The sequence below is a fragment of the Leopardus geoffroyi genome, chromosome A1, assembly GCF_018350155.1.
Source record: "Leopardus geoffroyi isolate Oge1 chromosome A1, O.geoffroyi_Oge1_pat1.0, whole genome shotgun sequence".
In the NCBI taxonomy this organism is placed as follows: Eukaryota; Metazoa; Chordata; class Mammalia; order Carnivora; family Felidae; genus Leopardus; species Leopardus geoffroyi.
Window position 1 is genome coordinate 128,797,472 of NC_059326.1, and position 20,203 is coordinate 128,817,674.

General features: G+C 35.5%; 1 protein-coding gene and 1 non-coding gene across 2 annotated transcripts in view; one reads left to right on the plus strand and one right to left on the minus strand.

Annotated features, from left to right (window-relative positions):
• The window catches only part of NDUFAF2 (NADH:ubiquinone oxidoreductase complex assembly factor 2), a 176,129-nt gene that overhangs the window by 101,883 nt on the left and 54,043 nt on the right, over window positions 1-20,203 (plus strand). The window lies entirely within an intron of this gene.
• Window positions 9,849-9,983, minus strand: LOC123582076. The gene has a single exon (XR_006704183.1). It is a non-coding gene; the product is annotated as a small nucleolar RNA SNORA23 (small nucleolar RNA).

Consider the following 20,203-nt stretch of genomic DNA (forward strand, 5'->3'; position numbering starts at 1 on the left):
CTCCAGGGTTTAGAGACAGTGAAGACAAGAAAGAAGCAGCCAGAAAAGGAGAAAAGAAGAAGAAGAAGAAGAGGAGGAGGAGGAGGAGGAGGAGGAGGAGGAGGAGGAGGAGGAGGAGGAGAAAAGTTTCATGTGCTGGAAGCTAATTTTCAAGGAGGATGGTTCAACCATTTAATGGTTCAACCATTAAATGAAGCTTGAGAATTAACTCTTTGCTTTAGGAACAAAGGACTCCTTTGTTCTTGCCAAAAAATGGTGTGTAGGGTATTAGGAACAAAAGCCTGATAAAGAAAGGATAGCAAAAGAATATTTGGAGGGAATGAGTATAGACAATGCTTATGAGGAATTTGTGTGTAAAAGGGAATGAGTATTGAGGCAGACCCTGGGTAGGAAAGTAAAGAGAGCAATTTTATGTTTTATTGTTTAAAAATTTTTTGATGTTTATTTCTTTTTGAGAGAGAGAGAGCCAATGCAAGTGGGGGAGGGACAGAGAGAGAGGGGACAGAATATCCAAAATGGACTCCACGCTGACAGCAGAGAGCCCGATGTGGGGCTTCCACTCAGGTATTGTGAGATCATGACCTGAGCCTAGGTCAGACACTTAACTGCCTGAGCCACCCAGATATCCCTATGTTTTGTTGTGTTTTAAAGATAGGAGAAGTAACCAAATTATTTTTTTCTAAGAATAGAATTTAGTGATTCATCACTTACATATAACACCTAGTGCTCATCCCAACAGGTGTCCTCCTTAATGCTCCTCACCCTTTTAGCCCCTCTACCCACCCAATCACCCAATACTCTGCCAGTAACCCTCAGTTGGTTCTCTGTATTTAAGAGTCTTTTATGGTTTTTCTCCGTGTCTGTCTTTATATTATTTTTGCTTCCCTTCCCTTATGTTTATCTGTTTTGTTTCTTAAATTTCACATATGAGTGAAATCATATGATATTTGTCTTTCTCTGATGGACTTATTTCGCTTAGCCTAATAATCTCTAGTTCCATCAACATTGTTGCAAATGGCAAGGTTTCATTCTTTTTGACTGCCAAGTAATACTCGTGTGTGTGTGTGTGTGTGTGTGTGTGTGTGTGTGTGTGTGTACCACATCTTCTTTATTCATTCATCAGTCGATGAACATTTGGGCTCTGTCTATACTTTGGGCTGTTGTTGATAGCACTACTATAAAGATTGGAGTGCATGTGTCCCTTTGAAACAGCACTCCTTTATCCTTTGGATAAACACCTAGTAGTGCAATTGCTGGGGAGGAGGGTAGTTCTATTTTTAATTTTTTGAGGAAGTTCCATACTGTTTTCCAGAGTGGTTGCACCAGTTTGCATTCCCACCAGTGGTGCAAAAGGGTTCCTCTTTCTCTGCATCCTTGCCAACATCTGTTGTTGCCTGAATTGTTAATTTTAGCCATTCTGACAGGCGTAAGGTGGTATCTCATTGTGGTTTTAATTTGTATTTCCCTGATGATAAATGATGTTGAGCATCTTTTCACATGTCTGTGAGCCATCTGAATGTCTTCTTTCAAAAAGTGTCTGATCATGTATTTTGCCCATTTCTTCACTGGATTATTTGAGTTTGGTAAGTTCTTTATAGATTTTGGATACTAACCCTTTATCAGATAAGGTCATTTGCAGATATCTTCTCTCATTCCTTAAGCACTGCCTTTTAGTTTTGGTGATTGTTTCCTTCATGGTGCAGAAGATTTTATCTTGATGAAGTCCCAATAGTTCATTTTTGCTTTGGTTTCCCTTGACTCTGGAGACATGTCAAGTAAGAAGTTGCTGTGGTAGAGGTCAAAGAGGTTGTTACCCGTTTTCCCCTCTAGGATTTTGTTTTTATGTTTATTTTTGAGAGAGAGAGAGAGAGAGAAAGAGAGAGAGAATATGTGAGCTGGGAAGGGGCTGAGAGAGAAGGAGACACAGAATCTGAATCAGGCTGCAGGCTCTGAGTTGTCAGTACAGAGCCTGATGTGGGGCTTGAACTCACAAACCATGAGATCATGACCTGAGCTGAAGTCAGACACTGAACTGACTAAGCCACCCAGGCATCCCTCTCCTCTAGGATTTTGATGGCTTCCTCTCTTACATTTAGGTCTGTCATCCATTTTGAGTTTATTTTTGTGTATGGTATAAGAAAGTGGTCCAGGTTCATTCTTCTGCATGTTACTGTCCAGTTTTCCCAACACCATTTGCTGAAGAGACTGTCTTTTTTCATTGGATATTCTTTCCTACTTTGTCAAAGATTAGTTGGCCATACGTTTGTGAGTCCATTTCTGGGTTCTGTATTCTGTTCCATTGATCTGAGTGTCTGTTCTTGTGCCAGTACCATACTGTCTTGATGATTACAGCTTTGTAATACATCTTGAAGTCCAGCATTATGATGCCTCCAGCCTTAGGTTTCTTTTTCGGGATTGTTTTGGCTATTCAGAGAAGTAACCAGATTTTTAAATAATGATGGGGAAGAACCAACATTAATAATGCAAGAGAGAGTGACCTTGAGGTGAGATGGAGTCTAGTACATATGTGAAAGAATTGGCCTTTGACAAGAGCATGGAAAGTTCATCAGTTGTAATAGCAAGAAAGTAGAGTATACAGCCATAGATACAGATAGGCACATAGATGTGATGGTGAGAATTTGGGTAAATTCCCTTTTGATTCCTCCAGATGAAGCACAGAATGGTTAAATAACTTCCTAAGTACAAACAGGAGCTGCAACCAAGATTTTAAACCAAAATATCTGTCCCTAAATCTTTACTCTTCATACTATATTGCCTACCTCATTGCATACTATGCATACTATTGCATACTATATTGCCTACCTCATTAATAACCTGGCTAATTCTTACTTACTCTGAGTTTTAGAGCACACATTGACTCCTTTGGAACTCCTTTCTGACCCCACCTCTCACCTCCTAGTGCTATGTGGCATGCTCTTTTTTTTCCCCCCATCTCACTTTATGGCTTCCCAAACATTAAACTTAAACCACTGTAGATTTTTCCATGTTACCTTATCTACCTCCTCTCCCCAGGCTAAAAGACACTTTAGGTTACAGTTCTTACTGTGTTCATCATTGTAGTCTTAGGGCCTTGCTCAACACTTAACATAAAATAAGTGCAAGCTCAATCAATATCTGTTGAATGAATGAATTTTAAATTGAAAGTACATAAGGAAGAGATATTGGGGAGTTCTGCTGACTTGCTATAAATAGTCCATTTTGAAAAGAAACATACAACAGCACGCCAGAGCAATTAGTTCCAAACGTATGGAGCACTTAGACAAAGTTTTAGTTATGGGAGATAGTATAGTGCTAGCTGTCCAACAGTCTTACAGTCTCAGGGAAGCTTTTGAGTTTCATCCATGGCTTAATGGATAGTTCTTACATAGAGCCTCTCAAAATCTCTATCCCCATAATTCAGATGACATTTTAGCTTCTAGTTTTGTTTCTTTTGTGTGTGTGTGTGGTTGTTTTTGGTAGCTTTAAGCTTGTTTGATATTGACAGTAATAAACATTGATGAGGACCCTAAAATACATGCCAAGTAGTGGGAAGAGACAGAAGGGCCCTGATCCAGCATTTCTTTCTGGTAGAAAGTTAAACTTTACTTATCAGACATATTTCTTTTTTTTTTCAGTATATGAAATTTATTGTCCAGACATATTTCTTAAAATATAAGAATAAAACCTCATAATAAGGTTAGGTAAATATTACTTTTTAGATACATTAGACTAAACCTGTCTAATTAACACAATTAATAATGAACATCTCGGTATGTGATATGCACTTGTATTGCTTTAGTATTATTAATAATTGTTTAGCATGGTTTCTTAGGTTACAGGAATTCCCCACCAAACATTTTCAAAGTGAGCTTCATAAAATAATGGCCAGGACATAATATTATCCTCATCCCAGCATCAGAAGACCTAGGTCCTTAATCATTTGGGGCAAATCATATTACCTCTGTGTTTTTCATCTGTAAAATTAAAAGGCTCTATATGTGTCTGGTGTTCTATGATTATATGACTCTAGAAGTGTTTCTAATCAAGTTATGCCCCAGCCCAGCATCTGGACCTACTGTTGAGCCAAATTGTTTGGCTGGGAATTACTGACAGTTCTTGGTGGTCTTCATCAGGTGATAGGATAGCTATATGTATTAGTGATCCACTGCTGCATAACAAATTACCGCAAAAGTCAAAGATCTAACATAACAAGCATTTATTATCTCACAGTTTCTGTGGATCAGGATTCTAGGCATGGCTTACATGGATCTTCTGGCTCAATGTGTCTCACAAGGCTGCAGTCAGTGTGTTGGCCTGGGCTGCAGTCATCTCAAGGCTCCTCTCAGGAATCATCCCCTTGGAAGCTCATTCACATGGTTATTGTCAGGCCCTAGAGGATCTACTTCCACACTCACTCAAATGGGTATTGCCTGGCTTCATCTTTCCTGGCTGTTTGACAGAGGGCCTTATTTCCTTGATAACTGTAGCTTTATAGTTCTTGATATCAGGTAATGTTAGTCTTACAACCTAATTATTCTTTTTTTGAAGATGTTTTGGCTATCCTATGTCCTTTGCATTTTCAAATGCATTTTAAAATGATCTTTTTTTGCAAAAATCCTCCTAGGATGTTGGTTGGGATTGTGCTGAACCTATAGATCACTTTGCAAAGAACTTCTGACCCCTGGACATTATATTTCTCTTTATTTAATTTGGGCCTTCTTTAATTTCTAAATGATAATTTTTAATGTCAATTTTTGATTGTTCATCATTATTATTATATAAATATGCAATTGGTATTTGTATATTGATCTTGTATTCTATGACTTTGCTAAGCTCAGTTATTAGTTATAATAGCTTTTTTGTCAATTTAATCAGATTTTATACCTAGAAGATCATGTTGTCTATGATTAAAGACATTTTTTCTTTCTTTCCAACCTGGATGCCTTTCATTTTTTAAATCTTATCTGCTTGCACTGACTAGGATTTCCAGTATACTATTGATTAGAAGGAATGAGAATGGACATTCTTGCCTTGTTCCTGATATAGTATTCTTTTTATACATTGTTGATTGGTTTATCTAAACTTCTGTTTAATGTTTTTATATCAGGGTTCTTGAGGGATATTGGTTAGTAATTTTTTTTTTTTTCTTGTAACATCATTGCTTGGTTTTGGTGTCAGGATAATGCTGGTCTCATGAAATTAGTTTGGATATATTCCTTCTTCAATATCCTGCAAAACTTTATGTAAAGTTAAAATTATTTAAAAATTTTTTTAAGGTTTATTTTTGAGAGAGAGAGAGAGTGCACATGTAAGTGGGGGAGGGGAAGAAAGAGAGAGATGCAGAATCTGAAGCAGGCTTCAGTCTCTGAGCTGTCAGCACAGGGCCTGATGCAGGACTCAATCCCATGAACTGTGAGATCATGACCTGAGCCAAAGTCGGACCCTTAAGTGACTAAGCCACCTAGGTGCCCCGAGTTAAAATTATTTTTAAAAATATTTGATAGACTTTGCTATTGAAGCCATCGGGGCCTGGACTTTTCAACTACAAATTAAATTTATTATATTCAGGATAGTCAGGGTGTCTGTATCTTCTTGAATGACCTTTGGTAGCTTGTTTCTTTTAAAGGGTCTATCCATTTCATCTAAGTTTCCAAATGTTTTGCATAAAACTGACCATAATATGTCCTTATCATCCTTTTAATATCTTTACAATCTATAGTGATGTCACATCTGTCATTCCTAGTTGTTATGGCTGAATTGTGTCCCTCCAAATTCTACACTGAAGCCTTAACCCCAGCACCTCAGACTGTATTTGAAGACTGCATTTGGAGATAGGGTCTTCAAAGAGATAGTTAAGTTAAAGTAAGGTTATTAGGATGGGTCTTAATCCAATATGACTGGCATCCTTATAAGAAGAGGGGATTAGGACACATATATATACAGAGGGAATAACATGTGGAGACACAGGGAAAATACAGCCATCTGTAAGCTGAGGGGAGACACCTCAGAAGAAAGTGACCTTGCTAACACCTTGGTCTTAGACTTCTACCTTCCAGAATTGTGAAAAAATAAAAATAAATTCCTATTGTTTAATTGCCACTGAATCTTTGACACTTTACTTTGCTCTCGCAGCCCTGAAACTAAACAGCAAAATAATATATTAGTATTGAGTATGTTTATGATTGAATTTGATTTCCTACTGTGGGTTATCAACTGTATCTCTGTTTTGTTACTTGCATGTCTGCTTTTGGTTTTGTAGACCATATCTTGACCATATCTATCTTTATATGATGTTTGCACTTCATATAGAGTATAAGAACCTTACGAAGGTGTACTGCCATTTCTCCCTTCTAAGATTTCTGTTTTTGTCATATATTTTAGTTCTAATGTTAGAAACTGCACACTACATCATTATTTTTATTTAAATAGTGAACTAACATTTAGATAGATTTAATCAATAAGAAAAATATGACATATTTAATTCATATTTTTACCATTTCTAATGCTCTTTATTCCTTTTTTGTAGATCCCGATTTCTATCTGCAATCGTTTTCCTTTAGTATCTATGCCTTCCTTTAACATTTCTTTGTATGTAAGTCTACTGGCATTAAATTCTCTCAGCTTTCATATGTCTGAAATATATTTTTAAAGGTATTTCTCTGGTGGGGCACCTGGCTGACTCAGTTGGTGGAGTATGTGACTCTTGATCTTGGGGTCGTGAGTTCGAGCCCCATGTTGGGTGTACAGATTACTTAAAAAATAAAATATTAAAAAAAAAAAGATATTTCTCTGGTTCTAATGTCTCTTTTGTGCTTGAAGTTTCATGAGCTTCTTAGCCTTATGGATTTATAGTTTCCTTTAAATTTAGAAAAATTTCGGCAATTATTTCTTCAAATACTTTTCTTTGAGTCTCTTTCCATCCTTCCTTTTGGGAACTCCACTTACAATATTAGGCTATTTGAAGTTGTCTCACAGTTCACAAATGCTCTGTTCATTTGCGGAGGCTTTTACTCTTTGAGTTTTATTTTGTATGGTTTCTCTTATTGTATCTTCAAGTTCACTGATCTTTTCTTTTACAGTGTCAAATTCCTACCAATCCATCCAGAGTATTCCTCGTTTCAGGCATTGTAGTTTTCGTCTGAACAAGTTTGATAAGGGTCTGTTTTATATCCTCCATGTTTCTACTTAACCTCTTCAATCTGTCCTCTCTCTTTTTGAACATATGGAGTACAGTTATAACTGTTTTAATGTTCTTGTCTGCTAATTCTACCATCTGTGTCTGTTTTTAGTTGGTTAGTTGTTTTTTTTTTTTTTCTCTTCATTATGGGAAGTATTTTTCTGCTTCTTTGTTTGCTTTGCAATTTCTGATTGGATGTCAGGCATTTAAAATTTTTGCCTAGTTGAATACTAGATATTTTTATATTCCTATCTATATTATTGAGCTTTGTTCTGAGACACAGTTAAGTTACTTGGAAACAGTTTGATCCTTTCAGGGATAATCTTTCAAGATTTGTTAGGTAGGACTGGAACGGAATTTAATCTAGAACTATAATTCTGTATTGTTGATGCAAGTTGTTGCTGAGCACTCTCCTCTGCCCTGTCAATCATGAGGTTTTCCACTCTGGGTGCTGGAAATTAACATTACTCTTGCTCCTGTGTAAAATATGAATACTGTTCCTTCTGATCTTTTCAGGTGGTTCTTTGCCTGGTCTTAGAAGTTTCTCACTCACCTGAACTCATTAGTGCTCTGCTGAATACTTGATAGCCGCCCCCCCACCAATCTCCAGAGTTTGCTCTCTTTGAAGCTGTCTCCTGTCTGATAGTCTATCCTGTGAATTTTAGTCACTTTGGTCTCCCTAGACTCCCAGCTCCATTTCCATAACATAAGTAGTATTGTGGATTTTAGCAGGATCCCCTCCCCATGCAACAGCCTGGAAACTCTCAAAGGAGTAAGTGAGGCAATTGTAAGGGTAACCTTTGTTTGTTTGTTTGTTTGTTTGCTTGTTTGTTTGTTTTTTAACATTCTGAAGAGATCACTGTATTTCATTACTTGATGTCCACTGTTTTGAAAATTGTTGTTTCATGTAATTTGTTTCTCTTGCTCCATCTTGGCTAGAAGCAGAAGGCTGCTTTCTTTCAATTCGCTTAATGCATTTGAAATCCATTTATATATTTGCATGAATCAGCAGTTTATTCCTTATTATTGCTGAGTAGAATTTTATCATATTGATATACCAACTTACCCATTCACCAGCTGCAGGACATTTGGGTTGTTTACACTTTATAGCAATTATAAGTGGAACCACTATATAAATTAATATTCCTATTTAGGTATAAATATTTGAACATGAATTTTCATTTCACTCAGGTAATCATTTCATTCAGGTGGATTTATAAGTCATGTGGTAAGAATAAATTCAACTTAAACTGCTAAACTGGTTTTTAACGTCTATACCATTTAGCTTTCCCATTAATACTACATGGAAAGCTACAGAGGCTCCTCATCTTCCCTAGCCTTTAGTGTTGTCAGTGTTACTAGATTTGTGTTGTAGTGTCTCACTGTGGTTTTAATTTTTATTTCTCTAGTGACTGGTCATGCTGATCATCTTTCATGATATTTGCCATCTGTATATCTTCCTTGCTATAGCGTATGTTCATATCTTTTTGCCGACAAATTTTTTATTTGGTTGGGTTTTTTTTCTAATTGTTTACCTTAGAGGGTTCCTTACATATGCTCAATACAATTCCGCATATATGTCATTTGCAAATATTTTTTTCCCAGTCTGTGACTTGTTTTTGAATTCTTTTGACAGTGCCCCTTAGAGAGCACACATTCATAATTGTAATGAAGTCCAATTCATCATTTTTTTTCTTTTATGTATCATCATTTTGGTGTTACAAGAAAATTTTGCTTAACCCAAGGTCATGAATATTTTCTCCTGTGGTTTCTCCTAAAATTTTATGGTTTGGGCTTTATATCTACATCAGTGATCATTTTGAATCTATTTTTTGTGAATGTATAAATAAAATTTCATTTATATGGATATCCACTTTTTTCCAGTATTATTTTTTATCGTGTTAAAATGCACATAGCATAAAATATACCATCTTACCCATTTTTAAGTGTACAGTTCATTGATATTAAATACATTGACCTTATTGTGTAGCCACTACTAACATCTATCTTCGTATCTCTTTTCGTCTCATAAAACCAACTCTATACCATTAAACAATAATTCTCCCATTCTTCTTTAACCTTACCCAGCCCCTGGCAACCATTATTATACTCTGACTTTATGATTTTGATTACTCTCCCAGAACTATTTTTGAAATGACCATCCTTTTCTCACTGTTTTTGCACCTATGTCAAAAATAGGTTTCTATATAGGTGTGGTCTATTTCTGTCTTCTCTATTCTGTCCATGGATCTGTTCCTGTCCATTTCTCAATGCCACACTGACTTGATTACTGAGACTTTGTAGTAAGTCTTGAAATAGGTAAGTTGAATTCTCCAACCTCTTTTTCAAAATTGTTTTGGATACATTGTTTTGGATACCTTGGACCCTTTTGTGAGTATATATGACTTTTAGTATCAACTTATCAATTGCTACCCAAAAATCCTTCCAGAATTTTGACTGGGAATGCATTGAATTTATAGATCAGTTTGGAGAGGATTGAGCCTTCTATGAACACAGCATATTCTCTCCTTAGGTCTTCCTTCATTGTTTCATCTGTAGTTTTTAGCTTATAGATCTTGCACATATTTTATTAAAATAAAACCTAAGTGCTCCTTTTTTAATACTAGAAAGCTTAGCATTTATTCATTAAAGCACACAGGAAATCAACTCAATTCAAGTAAAATGATATTGTACTAGGATTCCAGCTTACTCTTTGGCTGTGTGTTTATGGGAATAGCAAGATCTGGATACAAGGCACAGACAGACACTGCCATCAGACACAGATGAAAGCTACACACATTATAGCAGCTGTTCCTAAATGTTAATTTTTAGGGGCTATTGCTAATTGTTTTTTATTTCAACTTCACATTATTCATTGATAATACATAGAAATACATTTGATTTTTGTATATCAACTATGTATGTACTTTACCCAACTTTGCTAAACTCATTTATTTTAGTTTATATTTGGGGGATCGTCTACATAAACAATTTGTATTCTTTCTATTTACTCTATTCTAATGTATTTTTTTTCTTGCCTTCCTTTCCTGACAAGGACCTCCATGACATTGATGATTAAAAATACTGAAAGTGGGAACGCCTGGGTGGTTCATTCAGTTAAGCATCCAACTCTTGGTGTCAGCTCAAGTCATGATCTCATGATTCATGAGTTTGAGCCCCACATCTGGCTCTGTGCTGACAGTGTAGAGCCTGCTTGGGATTCTCTCTCATGCTCTCTCCAAATAAATAAATAAACATTTCAAAATGTAAGTAAAAAAATAGTGAAAGTGAACAGTCTTGCCTTTTTCTTAATCTTAGAAGGAAAGCATTCAGTTTCTCGCTATTAAATTTAATGTAGAAATTTAATATGTAGATCAAGAAAACTCTCTTTTCTTCCTAGATCCATCAGATCAAGAAAACTCTCTTTTCTTCCTAGATTGCTGGAAGTTTTTATTATGAATGATGTTGGATTTTCTCTTTTTTATCTGCATTTATTGGCTTGAATTTTATCGTTATTCTTCATTCTATTAATATAGTTGATTACATTGATTTTCTTTTTATTATCTCTCGCTTTTTTATTGTGATAAAGGTTCCATTTTTGCCATTTTTAAGCACATAGCTCAGTGGCTTTAGGCACATTTACACTGTTGTCATTGTCAACACCATCTCCAGAACTTTTCATCTTCCTAAACTGAAGGTCTTTACCCATGACACAGTAAGTTCCCATTCCCTCCTCCCCCCTCCAGCATGCCTGACAACCACCATTCTACTTTCTGTGTCTATGAATTTGACTACTCTAGGTATCTCATATAAATGGAATCATACAGTATTTGTTGTTTTGAGTCTGGCTTATTTCACTTAGTATAATGTCTTCAAGGTTTATTTATGCTTTAGCATCTATCAGAATTTCATTCCTTTCTCAAGCTGAATAGCATTCCATTTTCTCCATATACCAGATTTTGTTCATTTGTTCATCCATCAATGGATCTCTGGATTATTTCCACCTTTGGGCTATTGAGTAATGCTGCTGTGAACATGGCTGTACAAATACCTGTAGATTTAAACCTAATTATGTAAATAATTGTGGTAAACATCAGTGGTCTAAAATCTCCATGTAAAAGGTTGAAATTGTAAGAATTATGTAGAAGACAACTATGTGTATCAAACAGTGTAACCTAGTTGACAGTTATAGAACATTACCCTGAGAAATTGTAGAATTCATTTTTTTTCATTTTATTCACCTTGATAGGTCATAAACTCTTGCCAAAAATTTTGGAGGTGGGAATACTTACTTACCTCCTCATTGTGTGAGGCCAGGTTTACCCTGATACCAACTCTTGTCAGAGACAATAAAGAAAAGAATACTATAAACTAATATCCAACATAATCATAGATGCAGAAATCATTAACAAAATATTAGCAGACTGCATCCAGCAGTATATAAAAAAGGGCAATATGCCATAATGATGTGGAATTTATCCCAGTAATATAAGTTGGTTTAACATTTAAAGATCAACATCGCGCCATTTCCCCCATCTCCCACCCCTGGTAGCCACCTACATTCCACATAAAAATGAGATCATGCAGTATTTTTCTTTCCATATCTAGCTTATTTCATTTACCATGTCTTCCAGATTCATCTGATATTGTCAAAGATGGCAGGACATTCTTCTTTTAAGACTGAATAATATATTCCATTGTAAATATATATATATATATATATATATATATACACACACACACACACACACACACACATACCATTCTTCCATCAATGGACATTAAAGTTGTTTCCATATCTTGGCTATTGCCAATAATGCTGCAGAGAACATGGGAGCACAGATATCTCTTCAAAATAATGATTTAATTTCCTTTGGATATGTATCCAGAAGAGGGATTTCTGGGTCATATGGTAGTTCTAGTTTTAATTTTTTGAGGTAACTCCATACTATTTTCCATACTGGCTGTATCAGTTTACATTCCCGCCGAACAGTACATAGGGTTTTCTTTTCTCCACATCCTTACCAACACTTATTATCCTTTGTCTTTTTTGTTAAAACTATTCATTCATTCATTCATTCATTCATTCATTTGCTTATTTATTTACTTGAGAGAGAGAGAGAGAGCAGGGGAGGGGCAGAGAGAGGGAGAGAAAGAATCCTAAGCAGGCTTCCCACTTAGCACAGAGCCGGACGTGAGGCTCAAGTCCACAGTCCTTTGACCACGACTTGAGCTGAAATCAAGAGACCCTCCACTGACTGAGCCACCCAGGCACCTCTATTCTTTGTCTTTTGATAATAGCCGTCCTAACCAGGTATGAGATGGTATCTCACTGTGCATTTCATTTGCATTTATATTCAACTTTTAACAAAGAAGAAAAATCATAAGTTCATATTAGTACAGAAAAAATATTTGACAAAATTCACCATACATCCATGATTAAAAACTCTCTACACACGTGAACTGGGAAGTTCCTCAACCTAATAAAGGATATTAAGAGGAAAAAGCACTTACAAATAACCAACCTCATATTCGATAGTAAAAGAACACTGTCCCCCCTAAAATTTGGAACAAAACTAGGGTATCCTCACTATTTTTATTTTATATTATCCTGGAAAATTCAAGTAAGTGCAATAAGGCTAGAAAAAGAAATAAAATGAATTCAGATAGGAAATGACAAAGTAAAAGCCTCTTCACAGATGACATAATTGTGCATAAAGACAACCTCAAAAAAATCTATAAAATAATGAATTTAGTAAGTTTTCAAGATATAAGGGCAATATGTTAAGACCACTTATCTATCTACATTTTATTACCAAACAATTGCTAAATGAATTTTTTGATTCTGTCACTTAAAATGCCATTAAAAACATGAAGTATTTAGGGATAAAGTTACAAAAATATGTCTCTACAACCTGTACATTGAAAAATGTAAAATATTCCTAAGAGAAATTAAAGGAAACCTAAATAAGTGGAGAGATACACATTTTTTGTGGTTCCAAAGTCAATAGTTAAAAGATTTTATTTGCCTAAATTTGATCTGTACATTTAGTGCATCCCAAGTCAAGATACTAGTAAATTTTTCTTTTTAAAATTAACATGCTGAGGGGCGCCTGGGTGCCTCAGTCGGTTAAGCGGCCCACTTCGGCTCAGGTCATGATTTCGCGGTCCGTGAATTCAAGCCCTACGTCGGGCTCTGTGCTGACAGCTCAGAGCCTGGAGCCTGTTTCAGATTGTGTGTCTCCCTCTCTCTGACCCTCCCTCATTCATGCTCTGTCTCTCTCTGTCTAAAAAATAAATAAACGTTAAAAAAAAATTAAAACAAAAAATTAACATGCTGATCCTAAATTTTGTATTAAAATGTAAAAGGATCTAGGATACCTAAAACACTTTTTTTTCCTTTCAAATTTTTATTTAAATTCTAGTTAGTTAACATACCATGTAATATTAGTTTCAGGTAAAATTTAATGATTCATCACTTACATACAACACCCAGTCCTCATCACAACAAGTGCCCTCCTTAATCCTCATCACCTATGTAACCCCTCCCCCGGCCCACCTCCCTCCGCCCCGTAACCAGTTTGTTCTCTATAGTTAAGACTCTTTCTTGATTGCCTCTCTTTTTTCCCTATGTTCATTTGTTTTGTTTCTTAAATTTCCACAAATGAGTGAAATCATAAGGTATTTTTCTTTCTCTTATTTCGCTTAGCATAATGCTCTAGTTCCATCCATATCCTTGCAAATGGCAAGATTTCATTCTTTTTGATGGCTGAGAAATGTGTCAATTATTGATAATGCTGCTGAAAACATTGGGGTGTGTGTATTCCTTTGGGTCAATATTTTTATATCCTTTGGGTAAATACCTAGTAGTGCAATTGTTGGATCATGGGGTAGTTCCATTTTTAACTTTTTGAGGAATCTCCATACTGCCTAAAACACTTTTTAAAGAGAACAGGGTTGGAGGATTTAACTTTAAAAAGCTACATTTTTCAAGACAGTTTAATACCACTATAATGATAGATATAAAATTAATGGAATCAAATTGAGAGTCCAGAAGTGTCCCTACATTTATATGGTCATTTGAGTTTTCAATGGGAAAAGGAAATTCTTTTCAACTACTGTTAAATAGTTGGATTTCCATATGAAAAAAAATAAACTTTGATCTTTACCTCATATTAAATCTAAAACTTAAATTGAAATTGATCACAGACCTAAATGTGAAAGTTAAAGCTTTTAGAAGAAAACATTGGACTAAATCTTTCTATCATGGCATAGTCAAAGAATTATATAGGACACCAAGTATAAAAGAAAAAATATGATAAGTTGGACTTCATCAAAAAATTTTAAACCCTCTTTTTTAACAGATAACTCTGAACAAATGAAAAGATGGATGAAGAGAAAATTTGTGATACATATGTGGCATAAAACTTGTATCCAGAATATGTAAAGAACTCTCACAACCCAATAATAGGACTAGCATCAGAAGTTAAAAAGAAGATATGTAACATCATTAGTTATCAAGGAATGCAAATTAAAACCATAGTGAAGTACCACTACATACCACTGACTCACTAGAATTTAAAAGATTAACAATACAAAGTGTTGATGAGGATGTAAAGCACCTGAAATGTACATAAATGTTTGGCAAATGTGTAAATGGTACATCTGCTTTGGGAAATAGCTTATTCTTTATAAACTTAAACACACTCTTACACTATAACGTGGAAATCTGCTGGTTATTAACCCAGAGGTATAAAAACATAGTCTACCCAAACACTTACTGAAAGTTTTCATAGCAGCTTTATTCATAAAAGCCCAAATTGAAAGTTCCCCAAACACCCAACAAAAATCAGTGGATAAACACATTGTCATTTTCTATATAGTGGAATACTACACAGGAATAAAAAGAATGAACTGCTGCTGTGCTTGCTGTATTTATTTTTTATTACTCTGCATCAGTATTACCACGAACTTAGCTAAAAACACTACATATTTATCATCGCCCGGTTCCTGTGGTCTTGAGTCCAAGCCTAGATGGGTTCTCTACTTAGGGTCTCACATAGACTGCAAACCATGTCAATAGGTATCATCCAGGGCTGCATTCTCATCTGGAGGTTTGAGTGTGGAAGGATCCATTGTTCTACATGTGTGGTTATTCACAGAATTCAGCTCCTTGCAACTATAGGACTGTGAGCTTCAGTTTTTCACTTGATGCTGGCCAGAGACCACCCTAAGCTCCTAGAAGTCACTGAAAGTTCCTTGCCACATGGGATTCTTCAACGTGCCACCTTTTCTCTTACAGCCAGCAAGGGAGAGCCTCCAGTAAATGGATGCTGTAAGCTTACATGACATAATCATGCACTCGTAGACATCCCATCACCGTTGCCCTCTTATCATAGTTAGAAGTACGTCACAGGACCTTCCTTTACTCAAGGGGAAGAAGCCATACAAAGGTGTGGACATGAAGAGGTGGGGTTTGTGGAGGCTACCTTAAGAGTTTGTTCTCTACACACAGTTACATGGATGAACTTTAACAACATTATGTTGAGTAAAATAAGTTAGATGCAAAAGAGTGCATACTGTAAAATTCCATTTATATGAAACTGTAGGTAAGGCAGAGCTCATCAACAGTGACAGAAAGTGTAGCACTACCTGGGAGCTGTGGATGGATTAGGGTAGGTGTTTGCATGTGGTCAGAGATAGGAAACTTGCAAGTGATGGAAACATTCTATATACTGACTTTGGTGCTGGTTAAAAGGTTGTAAACGTTTTTCAGAATTCATGGAATTGCACACTTAAAATGGTTTCACTGTATTGTTTATAAGTTATATCATACTAAAGAGGATTAAAGAAAAAGAATAGTAATAGGCTTGAGCATCCCCAAAATTTTAACTTAAATATGCCAATTAAATCTAATAATGTCTTTAAGATATGCTCAAGAGTCAGTAATCAGAAAGTGACTCATTTCATAATATATCACTTGAAGAATTTTCACAGTTAAAAAGTAGGGATTCTTGTTTTTATAGATTTTTATAATATATATACACCCAGAACTGGCAAAGATCATTTTTTAAAAGATGAGGCTTTATTATAGTGTTGTCTTCTCCTTGAGCGAATTAAACAACACATATTTCTAATGTAGTATCTTTTAGATGCAGACTCCTCACAAGCTTTCCATAATTTTAGTTCTGAATGATCACCTCCTGGATCTAGTGATAAATGTTTCATTTACCTTAACCCCTGTTGGCACTGCTTCTAAAAGTATATTAGCCGTTTCCAGTGCTTATAGAAATTTGAAAAATGTATGCTTCACGAAGTATTTTCCTGCTTGCTTCTTCTAGTCCCTTTTAGTGATTAATGGGAACTTTAATTTGCATGCTCACTTTTACGCTTATTATAGTGTGTTATGTTCCAATAAGAGTATTAAAGTTCAATGAAAATTTCATGCATACTAATGAGAATGCAGATGAACACTGATGAAAGAATGCTAGGATCTTAAGACATAAACTTTCCAGTTATCTTGCTAAATTCTATTCAAACAATGGTTACATTATAATGAAGATTGATACAGAATCCACCATACAGATATAATTAGCAATGGCAGAATCATTATATAATTTATAATTGGATCGAGGTTCAGTTCCAGATTGTTATGAGGATAAAAAAAAAGAAATGTAATGATTTGATATTAATGCATATTTTTATTCTTCCTCTTCCTAACCTTTGCCAACCTTCAGCAGGATGTTTCCTTTGTTGCATAGAGTGATTGGGAAAGTTAGGGATGATTATATAAATAAGTGATCACATTGAATATTTCCAGCTGTAACCTTTATTGGATACATAGCAGTAAATGGTCCTCAACCATCATCTCAAGAACATTTCAAGTATCTGGTTATTGTAGAATTATACAAATGTGTATCAGCAATTGCATTTATTTATCAAGATAAAACTAAGATCTTTTTCCTTGAGCCATTTAAAACAAAGCTAAAGGAAGTCCTATATCTTTCCTTAGAGAATAGCGTGTCCCATGAGGGTAACTATTCTAGGCAGTACTTAATGCGTTATCTGAGTTATACTGCATTCTTCTGTGCATGAATTTTATAAACTTATACAAAACAAATAAACTTTAGAAAACACATATCAGAGTTTACTCAATCTATTAATTCAGGGATTTTTTTGAAAATTATTTAGATTCTCTTGAAGTATTTTTCTTATTTTAACCTTACAAAGAAACTGGAAATGTTGTTTTATGGACTTATTGATAAGACAGTTTGTTGTTTTAAGTTGTTTTTCTCATGGTGGTAGTAAGTATGCATTGTGCCGTGATACTTTTCCAGCATGATCTAAAGCCAACAGTATATGTTCACAGACTCTGGAGTACATGGTCTTCGTTAGTAAAAGTGTAACAGTTAATAATGATTTTTATTTTAGATATTATGAAAGTGTTTTTGAATCAGGATACATTGTTCTTGATATAAGGCTTATACTTACTGGTTGCCCTACCACAGGGGTTGGCAAACTTTCTTTAAAGGGCCAAGTGATAAGTATTTTAGCCTTTGTGGGCTCTACAAGTGTGGCTATGTGCCAATAGAACCTTATTTACTGGCAGTGAAATTTGAATTCTATGTAATTTTCATGTGTCATGAAATATTATTCTTCCTTTGATATTTTTTCAACCATTTAAAAATGTAAAACAAGTTACAAGCAGAATTTGACTCTCAAGTTGTGTAGTTAGCCAACCCCTGCCCTAGCAGTTGATTTTCTTAATTAACTTTTTAATCTAATTTAAAACTGAAGATTTACTGCTTAAAACCTTTTAGAGGTATATGGCTTATGTTGAATTATTTTATAAGAAGCTCTATCCTGGGGGAAAAAATGCCAATAAATAAAGCTAAGTAACTTTTATTTTGACCATAAGAAGGCAGTTGAAAATTCCATAAAGCACTCATTTCCTTGATTGCACAGAGGAATCTTGCTATTACTAAGCTGGGTTTTCTAACACAGGTAAAAATCCCATTACAGCAAATATTTGTGTAGTGGAAATATTTTATAGTGGAAGTATTCGTTCCACAGCTGTATTAAGCACCTACTCTTTTGAGGCATTTAGCCGGTAGAAAAATAAATCTCCCATGGATGCATCTTGCTCCTGACAGCCTTACAAGCCTAATAAGGAATATAAAATCTGTACAACTTAGGGCTAGAAATGGACCAAATAGGAGTGGAAGCTAACGAGAAAGAGAACGCAGGGGCACCTGGGCGGCTCAGTTGGTTAAGTATCTGACTTCAGCTCAGGTCATAATCTTGCAGTCTGTGAGTTCAAGTCCCGCATTGGGCTCTGGGCTAACAGCTCAGAGCCTGGAGCCTGCTTCGGATTCTGTGTCTCCTTCTCCCTCTGTCCCTCCCCCACTCACACTCTATCTCTCTCTGTCTCTCAAAAATGGATAAATGGTAAAAATAAATAAATAAATAAATAAATAAATAAATAAATAAAAATTAAAAAAAGAATAAAGAGAATACAGAGAAAAAGCAACAGGGGTAGAAACTCAGAAGTAGGAGTAGAGAGGATAAAACACTGGAACTATATTAAAAATACTTATATGGGATTAGTGCAAGGCCGACAATTGAATGTTGCTCATTGTACCGCAATAACCATTCAATACTGGGTTTGTCTGGAGGACAGTTCCTGCCAGGTGCTGTTGCTTGGATGACAAAAGGCAGGCTGGTGGAGCTGGTCTGAATAAAAGGTAGCTGGTAAACAGAGCTCAGGTTTTAGAGCCATTTTAACAAGGGGTTGATTCCCAGGCTGTTGAGTTTAGGCAGATTGCTTAATCTTTCTGAAACTCAGTTTCCCAAACTGTAAAATGGGGTCAGCAATTCTTATTTTCTGACTTGTAATTAAGAGTGCAACCTTATCTTCCTAGTTTTGTGTTCTTTGCTTGTTGCTTACTGAAATTTGAGAGGCAGCTTAGTAGAATGTGGATATCTTTTGGAGCTAGAAAAGGGGACAACTCTGGACTCACATGCTACCATTAGTACTTACTGTATAAATTTGAGACAGTTATTTAATTTCTCTATTAAATAAGGATACCTCACAATTTTGTAATGAAAATTAAATCAACTAAAGTGAGGGGCGCCTGGGTGGCTCAGTCGGTTAAGCATTCGACTTCGGCTCAGGTCATGATCTGACGGTTCATGGGTTTGAGCCCCGCGTTGGGCTCTGTGCTGACAGTTCAGAGCCTGGAACCTGCTTCAGACTCTGTGTCTCCTCCTCTCTCTGCCCCTCCCATGCTCATGCTCTATCTCTCTCTGTCTCTCAATAATAATAAATAAACGTTAAAAAGAATTAACTAAAGTGATCAGTTTTCTACTTTTTAAAGACCAAATTCCTACAGTATATTTTCTTGATATATTCTTATAGTCCAAGCTGATACTATTGCTCTTAGGGGTTTTTTTCCAGCCTATTTAAAAAAATATAGCTGTATTGAATTATAGAGATAATAATAGTTAATAATAATATTAACTTAGACTTAATGCTTACTGTATGCCAGGCTCTGAGCTAAAAATTTGTATATATAATTTCATATACTTTTCACAACTGTTAAATGTAGATATTATTATAATTTATATTTTGCAGATTGGAAATATGATGCTTACAAAATTAAGTAGTTTGCCCCCGATTACACAGCTGGTAAGGGATGCAGTCGAGATTTGAACCCAGAAAGGCTGATTCTACTCTCCTAAACACCATCTTCCATGTGATTCATATACACTTCCCTTGAGGCAGCTGGCCCACTTGCTTCCTGTTGCTACAAACATTGAGCACTCAGTGGAAATCAAGCACTTATTAGGTCTGATTTTGGAAATGGAACTGCCTTTCTTTATTGAACTCCCTATGCTGTTGTATTTTTTCAGGACACAAATCATTACCTGACATCGTATATTTGTGTGTTTGTTTTCTGTTCCCCTTCACTAGTATATATTTTGCAGAAGAGGAGAAAATTCATGTTTAGTCCCTCCTTACATGTC